Source organism: Corvus moneduloides, chromosome 6 (genome assembly GCF_009650955.1).
Source record: "Corvus moneduloides isolate bCorMon1 chromosome 6, bCorMon1.pri, whole genome shotgun sequence".
Classification (NCBI taxonomy): Eukaryota; Metazoa; Chordata; class Aves; order Passeriformes; family Corvidae; genus Corvus; species Corvus moneduloides.
Genome location: NC_045481.1, coordinates 46516883 through 46544666, shown reverse-complemented (window position 1 = coordinate 46544666; position 27784 = coordinate 46516883). Strand labels below are relative to the sequence as shown.

Below are 27784 nucleotides of genomic sequence, written 5' to 3'. Positions count from 1 at the left end.
CTGTGTCGGTGGTACTTAAAAAATTTGGAACATTACTGCACTCTTAAGAGTAATTTGCCACGTAGCTGGTTGGTTTTTTCTAGTAAATAAGCAGATAAAATATGAGGAGTTTTGACTTCTAAACTAGCAAAAATCAGACAAGCAAGACAGAAGTGACCACTGGTTCATATCAGCTGAAAAATCAGCAATGTGCGTACAAAATCATGTACTTTCTCATTTGTTCCTATGGAAAATACAGCAAAATCTTAGGCATGGTGATAGTCTTGATAAAAATGTCAATAAAATCAGTGGAAACACGCCACTTCACCTCACCGTGTTTTCAATCTGAGCCACTATGATAACTTTAAACCCACAAGGTTATTGAAGGGATTCTGCAGGTACAGAGACGTGAGAGCAAGACTTGAATATAGCAAAGATTTCTGATATTTTCCTTCTTTAGTTTCCAATGCCGGTGAGTACAACATCTGTGTGTCCTTTACTTACCGGATACAGTCTTGTAGTACAAGCTCAGCCATTTTGCATGTTAATGACATCTTTCAGAGACCCTAAATGTGTGGCATAAACAATTCAGTAGGTGACTTACCCACCTTTTATCCCAGCATAGACCACTGTTTCCCATCCATCATGCATAAAACTAGAAGATAGCCTTTTCCTGAAAGAAAAATTGTACAAATAAAAATTGATGATCCGAGGTAAATTCAGAAAGGAGAATTAGAACCACCACTAATCCTATGGTGGTCTGATTACAGCTTGGAGGAATGTTCATGGCCAGAAATCTTGCTTTAAATTTTCAACTAAACAGACTACATCAATTATCCTCTGTTCTGAGTGTTTCTCTGTGCTCTGCTTTCCTATAGATGGAAATCACCTGTCCACACTGGATTCATAAAACAGCTTGTGAAGTCGCAGCGCATAAAAGGCCCTGAATGACTGGGCTGGTGTTATTACTGGGGAGGTGTCCTTGCTGGAAATGCAGAGAATGATGCAAGCTAGATAGCTGATACTTTTATTTCAGTAGTTTTCGTTCTCATTCTGGTTCATTTTTACCCTAGCTGTCTAGCATTACAAATTAGCAAGATTAAGGGAAGTGAAAAACCAGCATTTTTTTTCTCTGTCTGTGTCAATAGTACAGGTTATTACCTGGGAAAAATTTCTGGAGGAAGACAGCACCTTGCTGCTTTGCCTAAACCTTAATCACTGCAAATACTGGGGTGACCCACTGAAAGCATTCAGTGAAGAATCTGTGTACGTGTGCTCTTACGGTTTCGCATAGTTTTGCTCTGTCAGTAAGGCTGCAGCTGTAGTTGAAGTTACGCTGTCCTTAATGTTGGCCTTGGGCCCCTATCTGCCTTTCACCTCAGCCCTGAGGTTTTTTACTTGACCCCACAGTGCAGCCTGACTGAGATCTGGTCACCTCTGGGTACCAGACTGACCCATCTGCTGCTGACTTTCCAGCCAGTGTCTGTGTAGTTGGAGTCAGCCCACGTGTACAACTGAACAGAGAAAGCTGGTGGACAGGAATTGCACAATTCCTTGTTCCTGGTTCCTGATCTCCCAGCATACCATCTCTCACATTCTATGTGGAGTGGAGAAACGTCTGGAGGAGAACCAAGCACCTGCAGAGATGTTCCTCACAGAAATGGATATGAGATGTCAAGGAGAGGCCCCTTTGGCATCACCTGGCCTTTGGCAGGAATCCTTGGTGCTGACTTAAAAAATGCATGGATATGCATTTCAGTGCAGGACACAGGATAGATACAGGATACAGAATATGGGATACAGGACCTGATGTAAAGGTGGGAGGCTGGCTGGTAGAAGGCAAAACAAACCAGCTCTGAACATCAGCAGAGACAATTTCTAAGTGATCTTCACTCTTTGACAATTGCAAAAAGGCTGCGCATTGAAGTCAGGTTCTAATCTACTTCCAAAATGGGACTGAATAGTTCGGGCACACAGATTGGAGTCTTGTGTTCATAAATCAGTGCGCGCATCCTCAAAGAACATAGTAAAAAAAACCAACTCTAGGGCACATACGGTCTTTTCAAACGTGGCAGAGGAAGCAGCATCCTGTTGTCAGTGGTGCAAAATGAGAGAATTTGGTGAGCAGCAGCTCCTGGAGTTGATGGAAATGTGGCCTGCTGGAAGATATGTTACCAAGAAAGCTGTGGAGGTACATGGAAAATTTAAAACAATAAACAAAACTGATGAAGGTAGTGGAAAGACTCCTTGGGAATGTGATAGGTTTTGAAAGAAGACAACAAACGGTTTCTTTCATGATGTCCCTTCTTTTTTTTTTTTTTTTCTGAAAAAAGAGAGTGGAGCAGGTGGGGACACTTACAGATTTTGCCTGTCTTTTCCAGTATTCCTTGCTTTTAACTCCCAGGCTCCCTGAATTCCTATTGTTCTAGAGTCAAACCAGGCCTGCGACAGTATTAGCTTATGCCCTGCATTTCGATGAATCAGCAGGCTATTCAAACATCTGCTCATGTAACTCCTAATCCAAAGTTACAAGTGATATTGCCACAAGTTAAAATTTGCATTTGGATAATGCCTTTCATTCAAAAGGATTCCTAAGAGAATTTTCCAGTACCTGTATGCCAGTAACATCATCATTCCAACAGAATAATGAGGCCAGAGCAGCACATCAGATAATTTCTCATGCCTTGGGCAGAAATGTGCAGAGATGCAAACTGCATGGCTCAGAAACCTCTCAAGAATTTCCATCTATCTAAAATTTCATAGCAGGGGAGATATCACAGCCAAAATGGTGCTTAAAGGGAAGTAAAAGCTTAAAGGACATATTGACAGCGGATGTCCTCATCAAGATTAACCCTCTGTATTTAGCCACTGTTACTGCTGCAAATAAGTTTTGTGCTTTATCAGCTTGACCGCAAAGGTTAATTAAACTTCTTTCTGGATTTGATACCTTTCCAAGAACATGAAGAAAATGATTTGTAGAGGCTAGCCAGTTTGCTACAGGTAATGTTCCTATGCATTAAAAAAAAAGACAAATCAGACCACAGTGAACCTATCAGAAATCTGTCTAGAAAACAGGGAATAGGTTCCACTTGCATAAAATTTCCTCATGTCAAAGAGACTATATGCTTAAAGTCAGGCTTGGCATTACTATTTCATGACAAGCCTCAGAGTCTTCTGGTGCCTGTCTTAAAGCAAACATAGCTGATGTTGAAAGATCACACAAAAATCCCAACTTTCCATTCAATGCAGTGATAGCAGGATAAAGCTCTGAAGTCAATACGGAGCTGTCAATAAAATAAAGAGTGCTATGTAGTCAGAAGACCTTGTGGAAATGTTGGAGCAGATGTCTGCTTGTCACTACTGCTGCATAAGGGAGATGGCATAAATTCCAAATGTCACTGTGCCCTACTGTATTTTATTTCCTGAAAACAGTTACCTTGCCTCTTGAATATCCCATTAAAGGCAAAAATCTGAAATACTGCTTTCCTAGAGGAAACTCACCTGGAGGTCATAAATCAAGAAAACATTAAAAACCCAGCCTAGACAGAGCCTATCTCTTTAAAGACATCCTATAATGAGGAACAGAGCAAAGGATACAGAAAAGGATGGGATGTAGGCTTTTCTGTGTACATCAACTTTGCTGAATCACACCAGTATCACCCCAATTCCAATTAAAATCTTTTCTTTGCATACAAAGAAGTGTCACAACACCCTCTGAATCTTCGGCTAAATAAATTATCCTCTTTTAACTTACTTAAATTAACTACTTCATAATTCTGACTTCTTCTGAGTAACAGATATTCAAGAAAAGTCACATGCTAAAATACATGTATTTTACATAAAAATATAGGAAGACTGAGCAGATCAGACAAGTCAAAGACCAGTGAAAAAAAACTCATTGTGTGTACAAGTGCCTTTATGCACAAATTTGGTTTTCTCTTCATATAAACAGAGATTTTGCACAAGGGACTGTCTCAATCTCTTATTATACAGAAAAACTATGAACATGATGTTTTAGTACAAGAAGGAATTACGTACATTTATAATGTTAGAAGATACTCAATATCACTGTCTAGATTGTCACTTCCCTTCAGTAATTTTTGTCCAGAGAGGTGCAGCAAGACAAGACATTTCTGATTTCATGTGTAGTCAGAAAACACCTACATGAAGTAAACCAATCTTTTTTTCTTTCTGGACAATGACTGAAAATCAGAAATTTTGCTGGTTGTCTTCACATCAATGGCATTAACCGAGAGCACTTGAGAGCACGTGGGGATTTGTTTGGGGGTTTTTTTGTTGTGGTTTGTTTTTTTTGTGGTTTGTTTGTTTCTGTCTTAACCTACACCAAAACGATGAGTGTTTATTTCTGACTTTTGACTCTGGGTAGTTTTTGTCTATTTGTTTTGTTCATGGACCTGCCAGTGCAATAAGCCAAATGCAACTGAACACTTCCACTTCCAAAGTGACTGAAATCCAGATCTGATTTACTTTATGACTTGAGCTCTTCCTTATCTTGTTGCAGGCAGCAGCTGGAGAGTTAGCTCTCTGATGAGACACTGCAGCAAACATTCAGTGTTTTATATAGATTCTCCCTGACTTATCCTTTGGTTTCCATGGAGATCTATATGATCCTCATAGCTACCAAGTCTAGTTCTCTTCAGTGTGTGTAGGACAGACCTACAGGTTAACCCACACAACTTCTATCCATTCAACTATACGTATATTAGGGAAGAGTTAAACAAATCAACATAGTATTAATTTAAAACATTTGTACTTTTTGGGTGAGAAGTTCAAAGATGATGTCCACACGTCAGGTAGCTTCCTCTTAAAAAAGGGAAGCTACGGAACACCACTAAGCTCTGTTACTCTGCTGTGCCGGGACCGCCAGATAACGAGTTACTTGTTTTTCCAACATGAAAAGTTACTTTGTTACCTTGTTAAAAGAATGTATTTTTTAGATAGAAACCATTTATTTTTCACACTGGGAGTCATAATGGTATTCTGCTTTTTACCAGGTACCATTGCAGAAGATCTAGTAGAAATTTGGAGCAAATGTGGTGGTGTTTAGGAGTAGCATAATTTTAACCAAACTACTCAGTAAATAAAGAATACTAAAGGCAAAATCACTCAAAGGTCATGAACTGAGCTAATATCGAAAACGTTAATGAAAATGCCATTGAAGCGTTTTTTGTCTTGAAAAGGAGAAAAAAGGGAAATACTTTGCAAGACCATCTTAAAGAAAATTACATTTTAAATCAAGAAAATAAATATTTCAACAAGGTAAAAATACCTCTTAGAGAAACAAAACATAGTATATTTTTGTGTCTCTAAGCTGTTATTTTTACTTGCTGAAGCATTTTAAATTGTTATAATTAACGTAAGTATTGCAATAATTATAACTGCATGTAAGTTATAATGCAATTATAACTAATGCAAGTTAGAGCACTTTTAGTAGCTCTAACACACATTAATTTTTAGTTATGTTTTATGTTATGGAGAAATATTTATATAAAATATAAGAACTATATTTAATACTAAGAGTAGCATGTGTATGTTTGTATGCTTGCATTTGAGGGCATTTAAATAAATTGAAACTATAATACTATAACACATAAAGTGAAAACTGAGAAAAAAATACTTTTTGCCCTTCTACCACATCAAAGAACTTATTTTAAATCCACCTGGATGTTGCATATCCAGCTTATATTATGTTGGACTCTCAGCAGCAAAACTTGTCAGCTGTGCTGCTTATAAACTTTCATGGTTCAGAAGGTGTTGACAAAAGACAAATTACTGAAGAGGGACTCTGTCCATTTGTCAAGGAAAGCTGAAGGATGAAGATACAAGACTTTAGCTGAAACCAAGCGAATAATACTCTGCATGGACAGCTGTTTTAGTAATTTGATTTTATGGCAAGCAAGCAGTGTTTTCTTTAATGGGATTTATTAAGATTTATTTAACACAGCCTACCTTCTGCTTCCCTGGAAGTGTCAATATTGCTAAAGCCTAATATTGAACAGACTTTACTACTCTCTTAACTGGCACTTTCCTGATCTTTGGTATTCACATAACCTGATAAGGCACCACCGAGGCATGGAACTTTCTGTAAATGCTTTATCTTTTCTCTCTTGTAATCTTGCTGTGTTTGAGATACATTCTGAAACTTGTTTATTGGTTTCATACAAATCTGCTATTTGCTCTTTGCTGTAATAAAAAACATCTGTGTTTTCCTGTTGGAAACTCAAGGAAAACCTTCTTGCACAGTTACTGCGTTTCTGAGAGCCTTAACGGGAATGCACAGGCATTTGGTGATTTCCTAAATGTGCTATTTTTCCTACATGATCAAGGTCATCATATTTTTTGCCAGATCTTTAATATCAATTTATTGCTTAGATTTTGTCTGTCCCATTTTCCCCCCAGCGCAAAGTGCGCGCGCACACACACACACAGGCAGAGTGGCCTTACCCCTGAGGTAAACTACACTGCCCTTCAGACTAATCAGCATCCCCTCCATTTTTTGAATTAAATCTGCAAAATACAATATCATCCTGAAATTTAATCTTTTCAGATTTTGTTCAATTCTATGCACTCCTTAACATCTGTAGGACTCGAACTTTTAACCCATTTATTTCGACTCATTCATTAACCCATTCACACATTTATGTTATCCATTCTTTCAGCCCATTCATAACCCATTTACTTCACATAGCCTTAGGGTAACAGCTGTTCCAGCAGATCTTAGGGTACCTTTTCTTTTGTATTGCTACCTTCTATGAACTTCAATAGAAAATAGGATTGTGCCCGTTAGATAAAGAGAGATACTCTGGATACAGTTTTCAGCTACTCTGTAATGAGGGTTTTGCTGTTTTACCTTCCCCATCTTTGTGGAGTTGTTAGTCCTGCTCCATAGTGATGCTGTGACAGCTCCAGCACAAATTGAGACTGATATGAAGTAAGAAGCACCTTAGCCTTTAGGTTAATGGTTTTATAAAAATATTTGGAGAAATAATTTGGAACTAAATGGGCATTATTATCATGAGGAATGAGCATCTCAGTTCGCCTTAGCTAGCTCATCTGTCCCTGTTAAGCCATTGATATAATTGGCTTTCAAATTGCTTCCATGACAAGTCTCATTTGGCTGTAAACTGGATTGTTTTGAATCTGAGGAAGAGAACCTGTAAACATAAAATCAATGACTGCTGGCCATTCCAGTGGTGTCACATTTTTGTCAGGAGCCTGTTTATATCAGATTTTTAACCATCCTGACAAAAAAAACCGTATGATTTATGGTCCTTTAACCCTGAGACTTGTCACGTAAGTAGCTACTGTGAAGCAAACAAAATGCTGTGCATTTTAACTACTTAGGCTTTGGGGAAGGGTTCCCTCCGGGAAAATGCAGCCTCCTCAAGCTACAATAGATCACGTTTCCTTCACTCCTGTTTCTCTAAAGCACGTGCCTGATGGATATTGATATAACAGTTGACCATTGTCCCTATTCTTACTCATCTCTAATCACTCTGGATCTGCTTCATCGATTTAGTCAAAGCAGACAGTTTAACACAGACTTGAGCAAATTTGTCTTACATAGGTGGCAGTGTCTCAGCGAAGGAAATCTTCTTGTCAAAGTACAGCTATGCAAACGTACAACCATTGTTCACTACCGTGGAAATGTTATCTGACTATTCCCTTTTATTTATCTATGACTTCATCTCCCCTTAAGTAAAGTGATTTATATTTACCAGTGAGCATTTAATTTTGCATAACAATTTGGGGAACATATAAAACTATACGAGCATTTTCTTAAGTTCTTCTTAATCAGGATGTCTTTAATCTAAGAAACAAAGTCAAGCAAAGAAGTGCTCTTCTGAAACAGTGGCTGAAAAAAATCAACAAAATCCGAACATGTAAAGATGGTGGGTTATATACTGTTTTAGAAGTCCAACAGTTTAGTAGTACCCTATACTAATATTTCCCAAAGCTGATAGGAAAATCTGAACCATAAAGAATGGTTTCATTTCCCTGGATCTCGTAATACTTAAAGGCTTTGTGAAAGGCTGGGAAACAGGTAGAGGATAAAAAAAAAGTAGGATAAAAATCCAGCAGCTGAATTTAGTGGTTGGATCATATATTTTAAAATAGGATTAGCCTTCATTAAGGGACACTTCATAGAGTAGCATGAAATACAGTATGAAGATACTTAACGTCCAGGCAACACCAACAAAGTAACCTAGGAAGTATAAGCTTAAGATGATGAATGGGATGGAGAGAGAGTTGGGAAGGAAATTCACAATGCAAAGTTCTTCATGGGATACAAAGAGGCTGGATGAACTGATGATAACCCCTGACATTTTGCAAAAATAAATATTCTTTATAATTCATTTCAGTCATGCTACAGGAAGTTCCTATGTGTTTACAAGCACTTCCACTGTTCACCAGTCATGGTTAAGTACAGACATGGAGGAATTTGGTCTTTATCATACTGAGGAATGTGTGGCTCTCTGCTGCTGAGCTGTTCTTGCAGTTCTGCTGAAGAAGGTCCTTTGACTTCCTATAGCCCCTGAACAGGGCTTCCCTCCTGGTACCCTGCATTACATGTAACTACAACATTACTCTAGAGTCAGCTGATACACAAAATCACCAGAGGTAGTGAAGATGACAGAAGGGATCATAATCCAGCTGTAGTCAGTGATGATCTTCCCCTTGACTTCTCTGCCCTTGAAGTCTGAGGCTTTGTATTGAATGGACTGCTTCACTCAGGATGCTGAAACCACCCCCAGATACTGAAATATGGTCCTTCCTGGAAGCTCATGTCTGCCGGTTGGAGCCGTCTCCCATGAAATGCCACTGATCGCAAGAGCACACATGACAAGGGTGGTGCTAGGACTGGGCAGCTTTGCAGGGCTAAGAGTTGGAATCAATTACTGCCTTCAGAAATCAAAGTAATATTTAACTTGACATTTGATGGCAGCACAACTGAACTCTGCTTCCCCAAGGTTATGGAAAGTTTCCTTGATCATGAAGTTACTAGTGGTTTTATGCTGTTGTTCCAATCATCCCTGAGAGTCCACAATCTCCAAGCAGACCAATCACAGGATTTGCTATATTTGATGGAATGTAATTGTAGGTTAGGCTGTGAGCTTTGCGGACAAGAGGGTTTACAAAGCATTCAGGTTCTCCAAGGAGCACACTGAAGGACTTTCAAAGTATCTGGACAATAAATTGCAGGATAAAGACTGGTCAAATCTGGGGCATATTCCTGATGGGATCTCTCTCCATATCAGACCACCAACAGATTTTTAATGGGTTACAGGTAGGGAGGCTGAGAAACACTTTGTGCTCAAAGGCTGGAGCCCTGATAAGTATCTTTAAATGAGTATTCACGGCAAATTCTAGTTTTAATGGATGTCAAAAGATTACCTGGCAATAAAAGAAGCCCTTAAATGCATTCAGTCTGATGTGGTTACCTAAGTGAAATACTTAATTTAGAACCAGAGTCAGTGGAGAATAACACAAGATTTGTGTCTCTAATTGGCTGAACTGCCTTGGTGGGGTGTTGACTTGGTGGGCAACTAAAGACCTTAACGTGCTAATGCACTTAAATGGATGGAATTAGATAGTATAAGCCCAAAGTGACATTTGGGGTACTCAGGGTGCGACCTCATCTATACAGACTAAAACTTAAAGAGGATCCTAGGAACCAAAATCTAATTTGATGACCTCCTGCCTCTCCATCATACAGTGTAGTGCTACACCAACCAAACCTGTGCCCCAGCTCTTCCTCTTAGGTACCCACCGCATGTAAAAATAGGAGAAAATGGAGCAAGAATCTACCTGTTAAAATACACCTGGCTCCACAAAATTTGTGACCAATGTCGATATTATGTCAACCTATGATTACACAAGGTAGGCCAAGCAGCATGTTGTATTTTCTCATTAAATGAAGTTAAAATAGTGTTTCTGTGGAACTGAACTGCCAAGTACCTTCATGAAGAGTGCAAGCACTTAGAAATAATCTTAGGTACCTTTGGGAAGAAGCAGTCATCTACGGAAGACAAGGCAGGGGGTGGGAGAGAAAAGAGACTGAGAATGAGATCTTCCGATCCATAAGCACATGAAGACACTGTCATGTATTGTTTCCCACTGGGAGATCTGCATAACACTTTTACTGGTAATCTTTCTTCTTCCTGGACTCATCTCTTATTCTAGAGGTTGAGTTCTTCTCACAGACAGTTCTGCATAGTAGCTAACATTGTACAGACCAACTGGATAACAACTTTGTCAGAAGAAGGATTTAACAGGATAACACAGCGACTAACCACTTTTAGTGATTCACTGTTAAGATTGCTTTTTCTATGTGTAATTCAGGGTGCTTTGGTTACCCTTCCTGACACTCGCCCCTTTCAGCTTTGGTCAGTCACAACCTACTGTCTTCCAGAGTTAGCAGAGCAGGAGGACTCAGGCTTACGCATATCCATCCATCCAGCACACTTCTCTCTTCCCATTGCTACAGCTCCAGGATCAGGTGTTAAAACACCACAACTCCAATCACAAGTGTTAAGTCTTCCCTGAATGGTACATCAGGAGGAAGACTAAATAACCTGGGAAGTTTCAGTTTACTTGGAATTGTTTGGAGTAAATTGCTAAGAATTTTTTTCTAAAGGTGTGACCAGGTTCTACCAATCCCAACTGCCTATAGCAGGAAAGGTTTTAACTTTCTTTTCTGTGTACAAACCATTAATCCAGAAAACAATGTCTCAATTCTTAACATCTCTCCCTCCTCTCAAGTTGCCTGTTACCATTTACTCTTCATTAACTCTTCCAGCTCTACAAATGCCGTAATCCTGGGGCTGTAACATTTCTGCTGTGAGCATGGGCTGTGAGGCCACGTGCTGCTCCTGCAATTGCATCACAAGCACATGATATAGGAAAGAATGAGTAGAGGAATGAAGATAAGCAGTGGGAGAGGCAATTCAAAAGTTTAGGTTCTGCAATGCAAAGCCACATCCTCCTATTTTCTCTTTTAGACAAGTTCAGAACGCAGAATTTGAACGCCTTAAAGTTTGATTAGGTTTGGTTCCAGCATCTGGCTTGAAAAACACCTGAAGTCCCTCTGGTTTGCTTGAGAGAACAGGCTCTGGCCTTAGGCATAAAGAACAGTTTGTATGCACCTAGGATCTATGTTTATTTAGTAACTGAAGATGGTGTGCAGTGAAAGCTATTCTAATTATTCTCCCTTTGAACTTCATGAGTTTTAAATCTTCTCCTTCACTTTCCTAGAGGTAAATCCCAGATGATATGAAAAACCAGTATCTATCTCGTTCCAGAATCCTTATTCTTTTGCAAAAATGGAAGGGACCAAAATAAAAACAGGAATAGCCACTAGAGAATCATAATCTGGGGGGAATGGGTGTGTCTTACATCATGTAAGGGTAACAACCATGCATGAAGTTAGTTAGGAAGGGCACTGGACCCTGACGAGCCTTTCACTTACAGTGTAGTTCTAAACATCCTTGCACAGGCCTTATTACACCAAAGATGAACAGGTCCCAACCAGGGCAGGGTCTTAACTCAAGAAGCAAATTTCAGCATCTCTTTCAATTTAGGACTAAATTCCACTGACATCACATAAAGGCTCATTCAACTGAGAACCACAAAAGTGATATTTCAAGCTTTTTGTTTTCTCCATTTATATTTCAGTGACTCTGCTATTTTTGCTCTGGTTTTCCTTTGAAAAGAATGTTACAGAAAATGGCAGCTCTGGTTATCAGCTGTGCTGATGCTGTTCTTGGCAATGAATGCAGGGAGACTGGAAAATGATTTTGTTGATGGAATTTCCTCAATACCTTTGGCATTAGACACAATGGAGTGAACATGACTTTGACGTAATAAATTCATTGGGATATTTGTTTAAGACCAACCCTCCATGACTCGAACAAACCTCAGTCAAGAGGGTATGGGCTAGAAGCTCAGTAATTACCTTTTTTAAAGGAAAAATCTTGGGGTTTTTTCTGAAATTTACTTGGCTTTAGAATCTATAAAGGGAACATTGACAAAGAGTTTTTAATTATTGGGACAGACACGGTCCATCAAACACTCAATAGTTCTGATACAGTAACAGCAAAAATGTAATCAGCTTCCTGGTACCATGTGTTTTGAAGTCACAGACCTGCGTGCTGTGACCCTTTCAGAAATGGAGACATTCCTCTGTAAATGCAACATGAGGGTTTTTGTTTGGATTTAAATATCTCTCTATGTCCTCCTCTTACCTCCTGCTGCCTGCACTAAGCAGGAAAGGCAGCTACAATTCTCATTTCAAGAGACCAGCATAAAGAACTATGAGCTAGCAACTGGTCCAAGATCAGACTAAATGATGACTAAAATTTAATGATAACCAATTTTCACTTACTTTCCTTTTCCTGAAAATGGCTAGAGTTTGGAGCAGTGGAATTTTCCAAAAGCAGAACAAAAATCCCCCAAATGTGTGTGAGCGGTCTTACAATACTGAATGTCTGAGGATAGCAAAAGGAGCACGAGCAAGTAAATTCTGTCCATTCAGAAGCCTCAATCAAGCTCAAATAAAATTTATTTGGAGGGCAGTGTGTTAATGATTAAAAGAACAGCTGCAATAAAAATCCTGTACTTGCTGCAGTGAAGAGGCACAACCTTTAGTTCCCCAAGAAGCTGGACTTTGATGACACCCCAGAAAGACTGGCCAGACCTGTCCAGGTCACACAGGGCCCACAGCATCCCACCGCACATGCGCCCCCTCAAACTGGAATACCACGTCCGTGCCTCTCTGTTCTTCCCTACTCTGGCCTCCTCATGTTGCTTGATCCACACCTCTCCAAGGAAGAAGACACTTGTTTAGACAGGAGAAATTCCCCAAGTTTCCCAGTGGCCACAAGTCCCACAAGATGTGAGCCAGTGTACAGCCAGCAGGTCCATGCCTCAGCTGCAGCTGTTCCACAGCAATTTCTATCTGCAGGCACCTGGGCTGGGGGACACACAAAGTACCAAATAAAAAAAAGGTGGGGGATGAGTCTTCATGCATGTTGTGAAGTTGGTAGCCAGATGTAATTTGGTGAGGGATAGAGATGGCCTACAGGACTCCCAGAATGTTAGCATTCCAAGTAGTGCTTGTACTGCTTACACCTGGAGCTGCCAGAAATTAATCCACGGCCTGGAAGAAGGTCCTCGGAAAATATTCAACAGTTTTCAGCTTCCACTTCCTTCCCTTCCTCTCCACTAAACACTCCTGCCTCATGCAAACAAGGCAGCTGGGATGCAGGAATCATTCTCAGAGTGCTCCCAACTGGCCAGGGAAAGGAGATCAGGCAATCTATGTAGGCTTTTGCAAAATCATTCAGGGTGCATTCCCCTCCCCTCCTCCCACCACGTTGATTTTTGTGCTATTTAAAGACAAAATGTGTTGACAAGTCTTAGCAAAACTGACTGGGATAGCTGTAAATCCAGAGCACCCATTGGGCTGGAGATCCTGCAGAGCAGATGGTGATGCTGGTGGTGGTGATGAAAAAGCAGTGGTGGAGATCTTTCACTCCTTCTGGGAGAGAGGATGTGCCAAGAACATGTAATTGAGGGACAAAGGATAAAACTAGTAATAACATTTCCATCTACCTGGGAAGTTTAGGGGCAAATGCACTCAGCATAGGGCCCAAATGCATCAGGCTGGGCACCACCTATTTCTCTGATAGGTGCACTCAGTGAAAACACTGGGCTGCTTTTTTTTTTTTTTTTTTACTTGCAGCAAGTAAAAAAATTAACCAGATGCAGTAGAACGGAAAAAATGCCAACACTGCTTTAAAAGGTTGTAGGACATGGAATAAAGGGGGTTTCCCCTTGGCACACATGTGTTAGGAGCATTATGTAACCTTGTTTTGTAAGAAGCACCCTGATCTCCTGGCACTGAAAAAGACCCACGTATGTTGACTGCAAAAACGGGAAAGTCAGGAATGTATTATAAAGGAATGAGTCTTGCCAAAGTAAGCAAAGTGCAAACATCCCACACTTCCCAAATTATCTTTCTTTCCTACTTAATGCACTGTAAATGAAATTCAGTTGGACTTTGACATTGTGGACTGGATTCAATCCCATTTATATTGTGCATAGATAGGAACTGATGATAAAATTGTATTGTTTGAACAAATAGCTCACTTCCTTTGCAATAATTCTTACAATTGTTAACATATTAATAATTATAATAATGTGTTGCATTTATAATAGAGCCTTTCTTCACCAAGAATCCTAATGCTCTTATGAAATAAAAGGATTGTACTGTGTGTACGCTATCTTAACTGAAAACATATCCGACATCACAGCTCTGCCTGTAAATCATGCTTTAAAACATAAGGAGATTAACTTTCCTACCAATCTACTGCATTTTCAGTGCTTTTTTATTGTTAAACATGGTTCTGCTCGTTCCTCCACAGATGCTTTCCACCAAAATGAATGTGTGAGAAATCTGCAGAATTAGGCAACCTTCCCAGGGGAACACTACAATTGTTTTCACTGCTGCAGGCATTCTGGTTAATTTTGATTACCCTCGATTTTCAAGATAACAAGTAAAAAAACAGTGGTGAAAAAGAGACTCCTTAATGAACAAAATTAGTATTTCAGTGGTTCTCTTCAGCCATTACTGCTGACAATCTTGATGTGCAGAAATACAAGGTAAGGCCTCATTGCCCAGTCTTGAGTGAAGCAGGAAGGTGCATGCTGGTTTTAGTCAAGACACATATGTGAGGTCAACCCTGAGAAAAACACTCTTAAAAGCAGATGCTGCTGCTTAATATTATTAGACTATACATCCTGGAAACCTAGGTCAGATATCTCAATTAAAAAAAAAAAAAAAAAACAACAAGAAAACCTTACATCTTCATGTAGATGAACTAATGAAAGTCCTTTTAATTCTTGATTCAATGATTCAATAAACTCAGACAGCCTTGCAAGGCTCATATCAATACAAATGTAATATGAATGACTCCTCTTTCTCTTACTGCTGAAGCATCAAACACAGGTGCTTTGGAGGAATTTGCTGGACACTGGAAAGCAAAATGCTTTCCACCATGTATGGCCTATAGTCACTGTAAATAGAGAGTGTCCCTTCACTGCCTTCACTGCCTCAGCTTTTCTGAGTGACGAGAATAAGAACACAGGATCAGTACTACCCTGAGAATGCTGAGAAATTATTAATCTTTTTCTCTCATAGGATCTTTGAGTCTGTTATTATTATTAATATTGCATTTAGCCAATACAGATAGTAGAAGTAGTCAATATTGGCACTGCTCACAAGCCCAGTGTCAAGATTTAATCAATTTCTAGTCTTATTGGTGTAGATATTTTTCTGGTCTAAGAGTTAAGTTTGCTAGTTATACCTAGTTATACATATTCACCATTTTAATCGTATGCAAAGATCAGAAAACGGGAAAAAGGGGAAGAATGTCAACCACTCATGCTTGAAAAAAATGTTAGAGGAAGAAGTCAAACTGCATTTCTAAAAAAACCCCAGTCTGGAAACTGTTTTTCCAGTAAAAATAAAACAAACAAAACCAAACCCAAACCTCGTGTTGGCCAAGAATGGAAAATGACCATTCCTTAGGTAAATGTTTGAATAGTAAAAAGAATGAGGGAAAGATGGTGACAGCTAAAATGTTTTGTGCATGTGTGATACAACAAGCTTTCTTTACAAGACAGGTGTAATAGCAGTGCAAGCCGTAGGAATGCCCTGCCCTGTGAGTCAACAGGCTGACAACACGGCATTTATTTGCCAGTTTAGAACAAGAAGCGGCAAATGGTTTGGCTACAGGAGATGGAACTACAGGGCTAAACAAACTAGAAGTATGGGTAAACAAACTAGAAGTATGCATGCTGGAACTGATCCAGGATGCCGGGGTGTTAGCATTTTGAGCTCTATGAAAAATACTATAAATACTGTATTGGTCACAAATGAGGCAGAATTTTAAATGTTGTCCAAGACTGCAAATTACTCACAGGCCTATACAGACCTAACAGCAGCAAACACTGTTTCAATTATTATCAGCTCTTGTGGGTTATCAGAAAGGATGTGGGTTTGTGATTGATGCTCTGTAGGGCCAATTGCACAACCCTAGTCTTCCAACCCTTCCTGCCTCTTTCGAACACCTCATTCCAGGACTTACACCCCATCTGACTCTCTAATCCCAGTACTTTGTAGATGAAGGCAAATGTGGGGAAAAAAGTTTACTGAAGCTGTAAAGAGTGTCTTATTCTGAATTGGTTTTGTGTACAGACCTCTCACTTCCCAGATAAGAACAATTACCAGGAAGCCAATCAATGAGAAGCAGCACAGTTTAAATTCATACACACACCCTTAATCCAAATTCACTTCCATAAGCAGATAAGCTTTCTCTAAGTTCACTAATCAACCAGCACAAGTGGAGACAGCAAAATGGGAGGTGTGGTTTCACTTACAATAAATTTAGTTTATTTTCTAGGATTTACATTTAATTTAAGTCAAAAGTAGAGTGAGAAAATTGCTCCCACGTTAATTTACATCAGAAATATTTCTTTTTTAACAGGCCAATGTTTGCTGATAAGGTCAGTCAAAAAATAAACTAACAACCAAGGCATAAAATGGCTGCAAAATTATCATATACTTGTACCGCTCAGGACATTGGGTGATGTGCAATACATTTGATATGCTCAGAGCTAAACTCTGCAGTGCCTGCTGTAACGCTTGCCTCTGCAGAGACTCACCCTTGGTGAGTTATCAAAAGAAGCTAAATTCTTCTGAAAAACCAAGGAATCTTTAGTAGCATCAGGATGAAAAAACATGAGTGCAGCTAGTTTTAGTTTATTTCTTAGGAGGTTTGTTGCACAGGAGCATTTCTGAGTTACGAACCTGAGTTACAACTTCAGAAGGAGGAGATGGGTCCATTGCCTTTGCAACTAAGTTGCTTCTTTAATTCTGGGTCATTTTTACAGGAAAACAGTCTACCCTAGGAGACCTGGGTTTGCCTCTTTACTGCTTTATTATCATCTCCAATGAACGCATTGAAAGCCTTTTGCAGCCCTACCTTTTTGCAGTGCTGGCCCCTGTGATCTCCCACCATACGTGCTTTGAGAAACAGGCTGCAAGACTTCTCCACACCCCATCTCCAGATGCAGATCATCTGCTGCTCCCCAGGTAGCTCCTGTCACACTAACATTGCCAATTTACCAAACTCATACATTCATTCATCTTTGTCATGGAACTCACTGGTATGTGATGAAAAAGACTCAGGGCTGGACATGTAAAGGAAGAATGAAGATTCTAGTGCCTTTGAAGCTCTTCAAAAGCACTTGCTCAGTCACAGAACATATAAATTTTGTCAAGTAGTGCTTTGTCCTGCTTTCAGAAATGCAGTGACTTTAAATTGTAGCTGCTTCCTTGTAATTAACTAGGCACAAAAGCTGAACCCATGGAAATTGTACAGTAAACACTACTGCTTACTGGCATATGGGAAAGAACAATGAGGGCTCAGACTCCCAAGCTACAACATAAGAGCAGCACAATATATTGTATTTTGGGGTGATTCCATTGTGCTGGCATGTGATTTAGGGAGAAATATTTGCTTTTGCCAACACAGAAACATTTTCTCCTGCCATTATGTTAGGGCCCCTTTTCACCTCTCCTGTGTGGAGTATTTGCCAGTTAAGCAGGAGGTTGGCTGTGCTGCAGCACACTTGTGGAAAGCAATTAAATGATTTATTACCCCTATTGAAAATGGGTTTTGGAAAGCAAACATTGTTCAGTGCAGTATCACCACTAGTGACACACAGCAGTTTGCTTCTCTAATGTTTTCCTTTACGACCTCACGAAACATGGCAGAATACCACTGAAGTAACACTTGGTCCCACAGGATGTGTAATCCTGAGGAGAAAATGTGACTGAGATAGGACAAAGGAAGTGCAGTCAACTTTTCTGCAGTATGAACACCAAAGAGAGTCTGAATTTGTGACAGTGAATTTCAACCATGTGATTCATGAAACAGTCAGTCTTACAAGCCTCCACAGCTCCCTGCCAGGCATAGCAATAAAAGCCAGTTTGATTTAACTTCAAGCTTTGAGATTGGCACATTCGTGATGAAGAAGGAGTCACAGATACAAAAAGGGGACATTCAGCAACATTACTGTAATTATAATAGAAATTATAAAGCTAGTGCTAAAAAGACAGTGTGGGAGCTGAGTAAGGAACACTAGTTGAGGACAGAAACTATGTTAAGTGCTCAGTCTGGCTAAGGTCCTGAACATGCCACTGCAGTTGTGATTTATGTCAAATCATGTACTGAAAGCAAGAGGACGAAGTTTAATTTGGCTCTCTGGACAGAAATACACCAACGGTCAGGAACATGTTGTTCAAACAGGCAATATGGACTTCAATGTGCACTGAAAGTATCAAGGTGGCCTCTTGACTCATGCCACTAAAATTCATGCATCTGGTTTACATATGAAATTTAGTATGACTCTCCAAGTGGAAAAGAGTTCTGAGATCACCAGATTCCTTTCTGATATCCAGAAACAATCATATCAGGTAATCTCTCATAAATTTATTGACCTCTAGCTTAAACCAAATAGGTTTTTTGCCTTTGCCATTTCCTAAGAAAAAATGTTACAGGGCCTTATACATTTGATGGCTTAAAAAATATGCCTTATTTCACATTAAGGAATACAAAGCAAATGGTTCTGTAAAACCTGTTGATTGTTCTACCATTCTTGTATTGACTTTCTGGATATAGACGATACGTGCATAAAAATATGCAAATGGACCGCTTACCTTCCATCTGTGAAAGCTGTCAGCAACAGATCTATTTGGTTCTCTATAAACATTCATTTTTACAGGCACATTACAGAAGGACTATGGTTTTAAGTAGGGATTAGGAGCACTATAATACAAACCACATGAAATAACAGGATCAGTATACAATCAAACGAATGTTGTACTAATAAATCTAAAGCTTTACTGTAAACAGAAGAATAACTCTCTCTTCCCTCCATTTCTTTATTGTCTCACTAGAGTTCTGCTGACTTCAGTGAATTTTGTTCTGCCTTATATTGGCTTAAGTAAAAGCAGTAACACCTGCAACAACAACACAGGATTGTTTCAAATTGACTTAAAGGGTAACAATCAGCAGTGCTTGATGAGTGATACTTTCTCACTATATATATATGTTATGCTAAAACTGATGTAAAGCTATCCACAATAAGATGTTCAATAACTGATGCTGTAAATGTATTGACAGAATATCATATCAATGTGAGGGTAATAGACTGGTGCAAGCAGACAGGGGGAAATGATTATCAAAATACATTTAGGAAATCATAAATTCTATCTACAGAAATAAAAGACCATTTCAGAATTGTTAAGTGTATCCATAGTGATTATAAATAAAAGTCTTATAATGCTAAATATTCTGATATTTAATGAAATGGAAGACCATCACGTTATCTTCAGAACTGGCTTTAAAAAGAATTTTTACCATGTTTCCCTTGAATCCAAAAATAATTTCCAGTAAATCAGGAAAATGTTAACCTAGGATTGACATATGGTCAAACTGTGGTGCTTTTTTCTTAAAATGTAATCTTTGTGGATGCAGTTTAGTCTAATATTCTATCAAAACATGAGAAAACATCTCAGTACTTTTAGGTGTAAAATAGACTTTTGACTTTTAATTTGCTCTGTTAATAGCTTCATTGTTTTAATTCTGATCTTTAGATATTGCAAAGGAAAGATTAAGACCTACCAGAGTGAATGAACTGGCACTTTATAAAGTTTCATTTCTGGAATGCTTACAATATTCTTGGTATTTATCAAAAGCCAGAGCACAAAAAATATTTTGAATACAGCATCATAGCAATCTAAGTTAAAGAGTTTTTGAAAAATCATTTTACGGGTTTTTTCACCTTGCCAATTTGTCATATTTTAAAATATTGCAAAAATTTCAGACCAAGGTTACTTTCTGACACAGTATTGCAAACCTATGCTCAAAGAAATCCAGGATTTATGTAAGAAAAAAAAAAGAAAAAAAAGATGCCATGCTCAGTGTTTGTAGCGGGCCCTGGAGTAACAACATCACTGAATGAGAAAGACAGACTTGCAAAATGGTTTCTGTTCCAGTGATGTAATTATGCACAAGAATTTATAACAGCAGAAATTACTATAACTTGCAGTTACTTTGCTAATATTTTGTGGCACAAAAGCCCAGGGTATGGCTCTGCAAAAAGGTTGAGACCAGCTGCAAGGTAAACAACTAGAAAGCGAGTTGGTGTGTCCTGGCAGGTTAGAGCCACAAGCCCAGAAAACAAGCAAGGAGGATTTTTGGTGGTGGCAGGAGGTATGGAGTAGCTTCCTCAGCCTAAAAGGGGCGCAGAACACTGCCATGTTTTTCACTGGTGTTTGCATTTATTAAAAAACAAACAAACAAAAACCCAAAGAAACTATTACAGATTTTCAGTTTGGTGAAAATAACTGCTGTTTGTTGCATGTTCTGGCAAAGAGTGTGTCTCTGGAGAGGAGAAAAACACGTAGAATCATACATTCATAGAGTGGCTTGGGTTGGAAGGGACCTTCAAAGATGATCTTGTCCAATTCCCCTGTAAGGGCATCTTTCACTACACCAGGTGGCACAAAGTGCTGTCTAACCTGACTTTGAACACTGCTGGTGATGGGGCATCCACAACTTCCTCAGGTAACTTGTTTTGATGTCTCACCACTGCTATTAAAAATATATATATTCTTTATCTCCAATTTAAACCTAATCTCTTTCAATTTAAAACTGTTGTCCCTTATCATGTCACTACAGTCCCTGGTAAAAACTCTTTCTATATCTTTCTTATCAGCCTCCTTTATATACTGAAAGGTTGCCGTAAGGTCTCCCTGGAGCCTTCTCTTCTCCAGACCAAACAAACTCACCTGTCAGCCTCTCTTCATAGGAGAGGTGCTCCAGCCCTCTGGAACTAACAGGTCTGTGTCTTTCTTGTGCTGGGGACTCCAAAGCAGGATGCAGCACTCCAGGTGGGCTCTCACCAGAGTGGATGGAGTAGTGGGGGAGAATCACCTCCCTCAGCCTGCTGGTCACACCTCTTTTGATGCAGCCCAGGATGCAGTCGGCTGGCTGGGCTGCAAGGGCACATTGCCACCTCACTTCCAAGTTTACATCCTCCAGTATCATTGAGTCCTTCTCTGCAGGGATAACTCACCATTAATTAACCACACAGTTTTCACAGATACCAGGAATTGCCCAGTACTTGTTGCAGCCTGAAGTAATCCCTCTCAAGGAAGGGGAGATGGCTCCTTTCCTGAGAGTGAATGCACAGATTTATCTGGGGGAAGATGTGGGAGGGCAAATGTGTACGGAGAGGGTATGAGAGACAGGAGCTGAGCTTGCAACAGGAGTGTAGACTGGGAGAGAAGGAGCAGGGCTTCCCTGCATCTGAGGGCAGACTCAAAGCCAGATCCGAGAGGTGAGAGAGAGAAGGAGCCTTCCCAGGGACCCTGAAGAGACCTGGCAATGCAGAGGTGCTGGCAGGGGCTGGACTGGGGGAAAGCACCTACTCTTCGTAACACAGCTGACAGGAGACCTATTTAATCAAACCTTTTAAAATCAGATTTGCCCCAGAGCTCTGCACTCCCTCTCAGGGTCATCCTGCTGCAGATTATTATTCTGCACTCTAGTAAAATCCAGTTGGAAGATTTCTGGTGGGTTTTTTTATTGCTTTTTTTTTTTTTTTTTTTTGCAAGGGAGAGCCCTTTCTTCTTTAAAAACATTCCACTTCAGTGAACTGGCTGCCTAGGGATCCTGTCACACCACGTTTCTGTCACATCATAACACCACTTTCAACATTTTCTTGTATCAAATGACAGGATGGGATTTTCAGAGAAAGCAAAGGCTTTTCTCACTTTTAGATTCTGCTGGTGTAAGCATATATTCCACTCTAAAGGACAGTACTGACCCATCTCAGGGCTCGAGCTGTAGTGCAGATGGGATACAAAACTAATTTAGTTTTCTTTCAAAGAAAGTTGTGCACATGAAGCAGGACCTGCTGGTCCAGTCAGAATTCATTAGCAACAAAGATTACATGTTTCAATGTTTGCTCCCTTGTTTTGACTGCGGGAACAAGGAGAAACAGTTCTTAATTACTAATAATCCCTTGCATGCATTATTAACAGACTATTTTGTTCAAATAGTTGGAGCCTGCAGCGTTTTACAAGCTCCATGTACAGAGTAATTCATCTTTGCTGATGATAATGAAAAACTTTGTTATTTTTTATTTTGTTGGAAGAATCTTTCTCAGGCAAGGCAGCCCACTTTACGAGGGAAATAAAAACAAAAAATGTAGTTCAGTTTTAAAGTTGCAATAAAAAGCTGTGGTAAAAAAAAAAAAAGATTCCTGAATTATCACATATTTATAAAATAGAAGGTAGAAGAGAATCAGGCCCAAAGCTATTAGAAACTAGGGAATTCAAAGTGATAAAGTAGCATTGAAATAGAACTGTATTACGGAATCCTTCAGTATCCACCAGCAAGGATGATATTACACAACGTTGTAGAACTGTTCATCAGATAAAATAACAACTCATTTTTATAGAACAGACAATTTTGTTATCAGAAGTGCTATGCCATCCCACAACAAATATCAGTCAGGTAGCCCCAGAACAGAGTGGTGCCCATGGTGCAAAGAAGCTCCTTTCACTGAGTCATATTCTGCAGGGAAAAATCAACATCAAAAGCAAGCAGCTTAATTCACTAGTTATTAATAAAAACATGTCAGGAGAGTTGAGCACACTAGTGAGCATTGCTCTGCAAGCAAAATATGAGACTGCTGGGAAACCTTTGTTTGCTTTTTTCAACTTCATTGGGGTTTATTTTTCAGATTTTTTCAAGTCATTGAGCTTGAGGGAAAGGTGAACTAATAGGCATAGCTTCTCCTTCTGGCAGAATCTTCGCATGACCAGTAATTGAATAATTATTCCATTAGGAAAGTGTAGATGTAGGATGAGAATGTGTTTGAAACGGATTTTCCTTTTATAATGGCTATAAGGGTAATTATTATGATTTACTATCAACAGCACAACATAGGACACAAAAATGTCACCTAAACAACTATTTGCTCCTGGAAAGGCACAGGTGTCTCTAGGAAGATGTCCAGTCCGATTCTTTGGTGATGGAGAAGAAAAAACATCCACAGGAGCTACAAGAGCTATCCTGGTTCTCAGTAAACAGACTCCAGACAAGAACTTCTCCATACAGACCAGAATTGCAGGCTATAAAAATTCTTCAAAGGATTTTCCAAACTACTTATTTAGGAATAGTGTGATGAATTATAGCACTCCCTTAAAGTTTTCCTGGATCAACACCGAAGAAAGAGGAATTTACAGCATATATCACATACCCAGGAAATCATTTCCATACCTAACCTGAAGTCTGAAAAAGCAGAAAGCATCATCAAGAGCAAACAGAAAGTTTAAGTAGGCATGCTAGAACTAAACTGGGGTGCTTGGGGATGTTAAAGTTTGTGCACTGGTCCTTGAGAGAAACAGCCCTTGGGGAAAGGCTAATTCCAGGCCGTAAAGTAGCAGCTGGTATGGTTACAGTGCACTTTAGTAGCCTTTTGTTTATAGAACAATGCTCACTGCAGGTCAGATTGTTTTTACGGCATTACAGGAAATAGATCAGTCAATACAGAACAATGTCCAGATATGTAAAGAACTGAAGTCAAGATGCTGTAAAGGAGTGGAAATGGACTTGCCTCAAGATTCTCTTTGAAAAGTGGTGTAGGAAGAGGTGGTGACATGAAACAAATCATTTCAGAGCTGGAACACGAAAGGGTTTAGGCACGTCTTCAGAGACCTTCATACACTGAAGCTGAATTTAACTTAAAAAACACGTAGGAATGACACCAAATTCACTGCTAATTTAGCCCAATTTTAAGCTCCCTTTGATTTGCTGGAGTCATGCTAAGGGACATTAATGTAGGTCAAAATATCACTCATTCAGTGTCAGAGTTGAGAATGAGACCAGTTACTAAGGACTACATTTAAAACACAAAAAAAAGAGCAAAGGGAAAATTCAGAATATGATGATAAATGTTAAAAGCAAGTGAGATTAAGCCCTTTACAAAGAAGCTATTATAAGCTATGGAACTGTTCTCAGCATTAGTCTTAGCAAAAATCAGGGTGAAAGAGTTTTTCACTGGAGGTACTGGTGGTTGAGATGTTCAAAGTAGGATATAGGGTTGGCAGAATTTGCAGTAAATAGCTGGTTCTTCCTGTTAGGAATATATAACATTGGCATTTGGAATCAAATCCTTACATTGCTTAAAGGATTTAGATGAGGTAGGGCTGTACTTACCTCAGACTAGGAAGTCAAAAGAAGGAGAGGTAGGGAGACTTCCAGAGGAGGGCTGGGCTGAGGTAAGATGCATAGCAGCTTTCAGTAACGACACAGCAAGAGTACAGTGCTTCAAGTCCTGATTTATACAGACTTTTTTAGATAAATGAGATGAAGCTGCCTACTCAGTCTTTCTTGGTTTCTGGACTGGATGCTCTGGAGAATCTGTAGTTAAATAATTTTCTTTCCAACAAGAAGGATAGTTTAAAAACAGGCCTTTGCAGAAATCAAGCTCGAGTGAAACAGGGATATCTGTGACCTGAAGTGTCAATCCACGGTTACAGGAAGCCACTGGACAGACTGCATTTGAAATTTAAAACCATCATGAAATTAAAGGCAGGGAGTATCAATTAAACTGCTTTACAGACTACTGATGGAAATTGGGCCTTCACATTTTTTAGACAAAAGAGCTTAGGAAATTTCAACGTTATTGTGGCTTCATAATCAGACTCTGGCCTACTCCTGACAGAAAGCCAATTACCCAGGCAGGCCTCCAATCATGTTGCTTTCCTGAGAGAGGCATTTCGATTGTCAAAGGATTAAATGGATGTGAGAATGGCCTTGTACAAGGTAAACTGAGACTCTATTGTTGCCCTAAAGATACTGAATAATCAAATCCTTTGAAGTGTAAAAACAAGAAAGATTTTCACAACTGATACCTTTGTCTTGGTGTCTCTGGAAAATTGTCACAGTTCTTTCTCCTAAAGGATGTTTGGGATGCCAGATAGGTAGCAAATACCATGTTGTATATCACTGCAGGAAGGCTTTATGAACTTAAATGTTACAATCATATAAAAGAAACAATCATATAAAAGAAACAAAAGTCCTACTTTGTCCTTATCTTAGATCAGGAGGGAAATATAAACAAGGCCAAGAACATGTCTTTGAATATATGAATCTGTAGAAGCATCAGGCACAGCTTTCAGACCACTCAATCCATATTCTCCCCCTGTACCTAAAAGATGATCCATCGAATTTGCCTGATTCTTTTCTTTTCTGGTTCATTACTAATCAGATAACTTTCCTGAGTGATATTTAGACAATTTTTTTTTCACGTCTACCTTGCAACTTTCCAATTGTTAAGCCAGTACACTGAAACAAAGTAGGTGCAGCATTCTTTTAAACAACCCCTGCTGTATCAGAGGGCATTTACAGTTCACAGTCTTTGTTCTCAGCTCGAGATTCCAGATATCAGAATAGATTGATATTGATAAAGCACACCATAGATAACACTACAGTTCAGATTCCACAGCCAGAGGATTGCTCAGTGGAGAACTAGGTCAAAGAATAGCACCTCTTCCCAAATAAAAATTCAGAGTACAACCTGAATTTTCTTCTCCTCCTTGCAAATGCTAATAACTGATAACAAAAGCAAAAAAAAAAAAAAAAAAAATTTAGCTAGACTGTATCAAAGTAGTGTTGTGAACTGGTCTTTTCAGGCCTCAAACCAACAGGCAAGTCAGCGTTCATCTTATAAGGGTAACCCAGACTCAGGGAACACCAGTAAAATGATAGTGTCTTAGGACTTGTTCACCTGACATGAGGCAGTATCTCTGACAAATATTTATTTTAGCAATATGTGATAGTACTTCCTGGTGTGTTGGCTCAGAACTGTTCAGCAAGTTGGGAGTACCATCCTCACATGATAAGGAAAGAACAGCTACAGGCTGAAACCAGCTGAGCCCTGGCCCAACTGGCTCAGCTGAGCACTGGTTCTCCTGGGGTTACCCTACTGAAGTTTATGCTGGTGTAAAGAATTCATGCAAAAGGAAGAAACAGTACTTGGAGTCACGCCACTGATTTTTCTTGAGTTACGCCAGGGAAATGTTTGACTTGCAGAGACCAGTCAGTAACTGGAAGAGATGGCCTTGGGCTACAGAGGAAGGCTTCACCCTGCATACGTGAGAAGCAGGCACACAGCAACAGCAGCAGTATCATGGCCAAATCAAGCTCTCACAGGCAAGGTCACCTGTGTTTAGCTTTGCCCATTCTTGTAGGGAGCTTGTGGCAACAGCCTAAAGAAGGACACATAGACTTTAGCCGCAGTCCAGTTTGCTCTGTGTAAGCAGCAGTGCTTCTGCTGCATGCAGAGGCACAGGCACTGAGCAAGGAGGGCCAGCGTGTCAGCGGCTTGATCAAGCAGCCTCCAGGCTGATTTTTGGTGTTGTGGTGGGTGGGGAGATGTTTGAGCCATTGACTTGAGTATTGTGTGTAGTTCTGGTCACCACAATATAAGAAAGGTATTAAGCTATTAGAGAGGTGTGAGGAGCCAATTTACTTATTTGTCTCAACACTGATTATCAGAGACATCTGGGGGATGAGTTGCACATATGCGATGTCCAGGAGGCAGCTAGGAGGAAAGCCTTGTCTCCGGGGGAACTTTGCCGGGCAACCAGCCCATGTCTCACATGGGACAGTCAGTCAGTACGGGAACACCAGAGCCACCGCACCCTCCAGCGAGGCTTCTCCAGTCAGAGGGCGAAAGGCCTCCGCCAACGGGCTGCCATGGAAGGTTGGGCTGGGCCAATGGTCTCTTGTGAGCAGGCGGACGTTGGGAGGGTCCGCGGGGGCATAAAAAGTAACTGCGTCACACGCTCCGGGGGATTTCGGGGCTTTTGGGCCTTCTATTTTTTTGACTCGGCGATTTTTCGAACTTGCTTTTTGAGTGTGGGCTTTTAGCCTGGGGCTTTTTTGACACCGTACTACTGCTTTGGCTCCATCCTGCTGAGGTTTGCTTTTTGCCCTGGTCCCAGCCTGCCTTTTGGCTCTCCTGCCCTCGCTGGCTCTTGCTCGCCCTCGTGTCTGTCCTGTCTCCCTGTACCCCTGACCGACGCCCTGCCTGGTTCGTCTCTGCGTCCTTGCCTGAGCCACTTGCGTCTAACCCTGTCCGCCTCCGAGCCAGCCCACCTCTGCCATCCTCAGCGCGACCCTGTCCCGGTGTGCGGACCTCGTGCCCGAGCGCCTCCTCACCTCGTGTCCGGCCGCCCGTCGCCGCGGGAGCCGTCCCCAGGCAGGCAGCGCGCACAGCCCCCGCCTCGCGAACGTCAGCGGCACTCCCTGACCTCCCGTGGTAACGCTCCCTTCTCCTCTCTGTCTCCCTCCCCCCCCCCATCCTTTCCCATTTTCCTAAGTCTTGCTTTGTCTTTTCTAGCCCTCTTTAGTAGGGTAACTCCTTTTTATTTTGTTTTTTCATTACCAATAAACCGTTCTCACATACAGTGTTTGTCTCTCACTTGACTTAATTTCGTTCCTGATCATGTATTTTTAAAAGAACTCCTCGCAGTTCCCCACAGTGGAACGGGACAAGAGGGTTCAAAGGAGGACAAGAAAGATGGTGAAAGGCCTTGAGAGGAAGCTGTATGAGCAGGGGCTGAGGGCACTTG

At 40.3% G+C, this 27784-nt stretch overlaps 1 long non-coding RNA gene across 1 annotated transcript in view; it reads right to left on the bottom strand.

Annotated features, from left to right (window-relative positions):
• Window positions 1–27503, bottom strand: part of LOC116446187 — a 63598-nt gene extending 36095 nt beyond the window's left edge. Inside the window, exons 1-2 of the long non-coding RNA XR_004241078.1 lie at window positions 27372–27503; window positions 588–652 (exon numbers count right to left, since the gene is read on the bottom strand). This is a non-coding gene — a long non-coding RNA (uncharacterized LOC116446187). The remainder of the gene's footprint in view (window positions 1–587; window positions 653–27371) is intronic.
• Between the last annotated feature and the right edge of the window lie 281 nt (window positions 27504–27784).